This window comes from Musa acuminata, chromosome BXJ3-8, assembly GCF_036884655.1.
Source record: "Musa acuminata AAA Group cultivar baxijiao chromosome BXJ3-8, Cavendish_Baxijiao_AAA, whole genome shotgun sequence".
NCBI classification, from domain to species: domain Eukaryota; kingdom Viridiplantae; phylum Streptophyta; class Magnoliopsida; order Zingiberales; family Musaceae; genus Musa; species Musa acuminata.
In genome coordinates this window covers 33,889,641-33,896,234 of record NC_088356.1, presented here as the reverse complement: position 1 = coordinate 33,896,234, position 6,594 = coordinate 33,889,641, and positions in this window count along the sequence as shown.

Genomic DNA, 6,594 nt, shown 5'->3' with positions numbered 1-6,594 from the left:
TCCGTCGATTCCTCTTCCGTCGAGGCCATCAGCATCCACTATCGATCTTACATTAATAGGAGAAGATCAATCTCCTTCTTACACTCCTCTTCTCCTTATCACAGGTTTAGGAGACAACTTTTATAAGCACACACTCCTCTCTAAATATAATTCTAAGTTTTAAGTTAGAGGAGGGGATTCTCAAGAGATTTCTATAGCATTTTCTTACTTTTAATCTATCTGTGCTTGTGTATGTTAACCAATGATAAGAGGGGTATTTATAGGCTTCAAGTTAATTCAAACTTAGGGCCTAAAAATATCTCATCCCAGGTTTTCTGGGTACTAGCAGTACCACCGCCATTCTTAGGCGGTACTACCGCCATAGGATCTGCCATTGGACGGTACCATTGCCTGACAGGAGCGGTACCACCGCTGGCAGCATTACTATCGGTGGTACCACCTCCCAGCTTGGGCGGTACCACCGCCCAAAATACCCGAGGTGCTATTCCCCAAGCGGTGCCACCGTTGGCTAGGGTTTCAGCACCCTAGTTGAACCTTGAATCTAACCCAAACCAGCCCAACTTTAGGCCCAATTGGCCCCTAACAGTGTTGATGGGATTACCTCCCAATCCCAACTCCAATTATGTGCTAACTATGATTCCTAAGACATAATCTAAGCAAGATTAGTCCGATTTCTTTTGGTGAGCTTCTGGCGAACTTTCGATAATCTCTCGACAATGTTCTAGCGGTCTCCCGACAAGCTTTTGGACTTCACGATGATCTTCTTGGCGAGTTTCGACAAGCTATTTTAGCAAGCTCTTGGACTTCTTGGTTGGTTTCGATAGAACTTTCGACGAACTCTTGAACTCCCAACAAAATCACGTTCTTGATTTCGGGACTTCATTTTACTTTATGCCTTGCTATCGTAGTTAATCCTGTACATATAAAAACACACTTCGATCTAGAAAATTATTACAAAGCATGAATCATATTGTCCGGCATGTCATTGGTCCATCGACGCTTCGTACGATCTTGTGGCCTATTGCCCAATCGGCCAGTTGATCTCCGCAACTCCGATATCCTTGGCGCAATATCCACTCTTCTTAGTCCGATGCCCGAATCCATAGCCCGAAGCCTTCTATTGATACATCGACCGATCCTCCGGCCCGACGTCCAATCTTCTGACACGTTTTCCTCTGGCCCAACATAATTCTTCCTGCTTTAATTGTCTCTTCCTGATCGAAGCATCCTACGTCACTCAAAACACATATCAAATCATAAATACTATTAATTGATTTCATCATCAAAATCTGAGATTTAATAGGGTTAATGCACTAACTACAGTTTTCCATTTTAGATTGAAAATATAGTTTGCAAATAATAAAGATGTTGCCATCCATACTTACAAATTTCATATCTCACCACAAATAAAATAAAATAAATATTTATAATAATATATATAGTATAGATTTTGGATGAATTATTTAAAAAAAACATTTCTTTTTGGATTTTTTCAGAAAGTAATCTCCATTTTTAGAATTCCCAACATCTCCTTTTTATCTGATACCTAAAATACCTCTAGTCATTTACTCTTTTTTTGTTTTCCCTTTCTTCACGAATCAATCTAGTTATAATGCTTTTACACCACATTATAGTATATTTAGTAATACCAAGAAGACACTATAACGTAATATAAAAACACTATGTTATAATATTTTTGTACTACTACGTTATAGTGCTTTTTTAGTATTGTTATAAACATAATATTTTTATAAAAAATATATAAAAGTATTATAACATAATATTTTTTCACTATATTATAATATTTTTTGGTATTGCTAAAAAATACTATAACATAATATAAAAATATTTAATATTTTTGTAACAATTTGTTCAAAAATACTATAATCGTGTTTTTGTGTTATGTTATATTTTTTCTTAGTATGACTAAAAATATTATACTATAATTTTAAAATATTGTATTTGGATCAGTTCACATTATCAACCAATATATAAATGAGATTGAAGGATGAACCTAGATTAAAAATATCATATTTGTCATATCAAATTAAACACAATTAAGTTACTACAACATTAAAATTATATTATAAAAGAATTTTTTTTTAAATGCGTCATAATAAAATTGAACCATATGCCTCAAGGTAAACTCTTAAGTGCATTTATCTTATTTTAATTTTATCTTCTTTACCAACTTGATAACCCGCGTTCCTTTCATTCTTCAATCATTTTAGTTTTTTTCATAGAGGCTAAGAAAGATTAAAGTTAGAAAAACTTAATTATTCTCTTTTTATACTTATAGTTATACTGTCCACTGTATAAAATTGATAATTAGCATAATTTTGAGTAGCCCCAACCTCGATTTCACAATTGGCAGTTTTAGTTTATGTAGAATTTAGAATTGGAATTGAATCGATGCCAATGGTTCTAGTCCAAAATTGAAACTACCTATTTTAATTTTTATAAATTTTAAATACTCATCCAATTAACTATTTATTAATTATTATAACTATAGGTACATCATTTATAGGGATATTTATTTTTTGTATTTGTGATCGATTAGGAACCAAACAAGAATCATTGATTTCAATTCCAGTTTGATTAAGAAACCATTGAACTATTGACCCGATTTAGTTTTAGTTCTAGGTCGATTTGGTTACAGACGAATCAAATCGAATTAGGACAATGCTCCTATAGAGGAAAAGTGAGCATAATATTTCTTAAATATGATTCTAGAGGAAAATTTTTTATTACTAACAACAATAAAACTGAGGTTTTATATATATATATATATATATATATATATATATATATATATATATATATATATATATATATATATATATATATATATATATATACATCAAATTTTTCTAAGATATTCTTTTCATTTAAAATAAAATATTTGTAACCAAAAACTTTAAAATATGAAATGTTGGATCTTTTATTGTTTCACAATTCATAAGGAGTCTTAGATAATAGTGATCCTATGAGAACCATATTCATGATATAGCATGTCGTGTTAACAGTTTCGGTCCAAAAATATTTGGGTAGACTTTGTTTATTAAGCATAGTACTTGCTATCTCTTGTAAACTCAATTTTTTCCTCTTAACAACTCCATTTTATTATGGATTTCTTGTAGTAGAGAAATTATGGTCATACTCATTTTAATTATAAAATTTTTAAAAATTATGATTTTTAAATTCACCACCATGATCACTATAAATAGAAGAAATCATAAAACCTTTTTAATTTTAAACTTATTTGTAAAAGTTTATAAAATATTTAAAACAATCATTTTTATGTGTCAAAGTGTATATCTAGGTATATCTACTATAATCATCAATAATAATAATATCATATTTATTACCTCCTAAACTTGCGATATCAATTAGTCCAAATAAATCCATATGAATTAATTATAACGGTCTAGAGGTACTCACTTAATTTTTAGGCTTAAAGATACTCTTTATTAATTTACATAGTTGGCATGCATCATAAACTTTATCTTTGACAGATTTAATTCTAGGCATTCCTCTTACAAATTCGTTAGTTGTAATTTGTGAGATCAATTTTATATGAAACAACTATTTACAAAGGCATGCTTGTATGAAACAACTAAATAGAGAAAAGTATTTTTTTTGAAATTGTTTTTTCTCTATCTTATTGACATTGATGAATCCATTTTATCATCTTTTTATGAATCTATTGAAAATGATTTTGATTTGATGATTTGAATTTGAATAGGCTTTATCTTGATTTTTGAGATTTAAAACTTGAGATTTACTCTATAAAAATCGAGATCTTTTATCCTCAATGTTTCTTTTTGCCATCTATTATCCAAATGAATCTTGATTGGTATCATTGCTATATTTCTTCTTGTCGTGTACTAAAGAGAAAATTTTCCTAAATGAATCATGATTTTTCGGAACCACATTTTTTTTATGATTCATAATGAATTGAGAAATTTTATATGCTTAAATTAATATCTTGTTCTCATACAAGATTGAATGAATTTTATCTATATCATGATCTCCTAAGAATTCCTTTTATTTTTTATTTAAAGAGGAGATGTGTCAAAATGAATCATGTCTTTTGGTATTCAAGTGATTTTATCTTTCATGACATGATGTGATTGTATTTATGGCTTGTATGCCTTGAAATGATTAAAATATTTTATACTATTTTATTCTTCCCTTCTTCTTTCTTGTTTACAATGATAAAATGGGGAGAAATTTTGATCATGCATGATAGGATATAATTGCTATAATGAGAATTTTACACTATTACATGCCTTAATAACATATTGGAAATTATTTGTTTTGGATACAAAAATTTCCATGATGATGAGCATGTTTTATCTTCATGATTGTGTTTGAAAATCTATAGCAAAACCATGTCCGAATGCATGAAAGTATTAAATTTCATTTTCAGATTTTCTTGATCCTAACATGATTTAGTATTTCTCTTCCGGACTTAATGTAGCTTTCATAAGCATATGTTATATCGAGTTTGTTTTATATCATTGATTTTTGACATATGGAATCAATTAACAAATGCATCTCTCATGGACTTATCATGTGAATTTTTTTTTTTTGAGAAATGGATTTGATGAAATGATTCCTTCTTAAAAAAGGAAGAACTTTTTTAACATTTGCAAAGATTTGATTCACATACATATCTTGATTCTTGCAAAAATGAAGCTTGATCCTTGCAAAAATGGATTTGATCCTTGCAAAAATGAAAATAAATATTTGTATCATGTTTGATGATTTTACATTTTAATAATATGCATGATGTATTGCAGTGATGATTGATTTATTTTTAATATCATGCATGAAAAAAAAATAAAATGTAAGGTTTTAAAAATATGCATGTTTTAATTTGAAAATTTAAGGATATTGATACTTAACCCCTGTCATGATTTGAAGATTATAGTAATGGGAAATGAATTATACTATTGTATTGTTATTTCCTTCTATTTGACAATGACATAGGGGGAGCAAATTTTTCTAGCTTGTAAATCTCAAGAGAAGCAATGTGTGCAAAATTACACATTTTGAGAAGAAATTGCTATATTGAAACATCACCAAGAGTTGCTAGCTTGAAATCTCAAGAAGAAGCAAAATATGCTAGCGTGCACATCTAGCAAACTTATATATTTCAAGAAACAAGAGTTGCTTTCTTGAACATCTCTAAATTGCTAGCTTGCATGTTCTAAAATGTTGTAACATTGCTAGCTTGCAAGATGTAGAGCTTGCTATCTTGAACATCTTAAGAAACAAAAATTACAAAAGTACTATCTTGCCTATCTCAAGAAGCAAAATATGCTAACTTGTGCATCTAGCAAAGTTGACAAAATTTACATATTTCAGGAAGCAAGAGTTGCCTTCTTGAATATCTCTAATTTGCTAGCTTGCATGATATAGAAGTTGCTATCTCAAAAGAAGCAAAAGTGCTATTTTGTATGTTGTAAAACTTGCATATCTAAAACTTGATAGCTTGAATATTTTAAGTATGATGTAACACTTGCTAAATTTTCTAGCTTCAAAACTGCATGATGATAAAACTCGATATTATGTTTTTTCATGCAATAAGTTAAACTTATATTCCAAACACAAGAATAGTTGGACTTCTTCTTTTTTGTTGATGACAAAGAGGGAGAAGTATGATGTTATGCATAAGTTCATGATGACATGTTGCAAGTATTCATGATGAATATTGCAATGACTTGAATTCAGTTTGAATTCAAGGTTCTATCAATATGACATATTGATAGGGAGAGTTTGTTTAAACTTCAAGAGTTAAGTTTAACTCCGTCATCAATTGGTTGTAATCATCAAAAAGGGAGAGATTGTTGAATCCTGTATTTTGATGATGAAACCAATTGATAATTGTGTTTATATTTTAATCTACGTTTTGAGTGACGCAGGATGCTTTGATCAGGATGAGACAATTAAAGTAGGAAAAATCATGTTGGGCTAGAGGAAAATGTCAGAAGATTGGACGTCGGGCTGGTGGATTGATCGATGTATCGACAGAAGGCTTCGGGCCGTGGATTCGGGCATTGGCCAAGAAGAGAGGGTATTATGCCAAGGATATCGGAGTTGCGGAGCCAACTGGCTGATTGGGCAATAGGCCGCAGGAGAGGACGATGCGCCGAAGAATTGGACGAAGCGTCGAGGGACCAATGACATGCTGGACAACTTGATTAATGCTTAGTATTAATTGTCTAGATCGAAGTTTGTTTTATATGTGCAGCATTAACTATGATAAAAGTAAGACATGCAGTAGGAGTTGCGTCAAAGTCAAGACTATGATCACGTTGGGGGTTCGACAGTTCGACGGAAGTCCGGACGGTCGTCGGAGGTTCTGCGAGAACAAATCCGAGAAGTCTAGGAGATTGCCAAAGAAGCTCGTTGAAACTTGCCAAGTGGATCATTGCAAGTCCAAGAGTTTGCTGGAAGTCTACAGGAGCATCGTCGAAGGTTCGTCGGATGTTCATCGGAAGTTCGCCGGAAGCTCGCTGGAAGAAGCGATTGACGCACCGGAACAAGTTACAGTAAATGTCTTAAGAAATATCATAGTTAGCATAT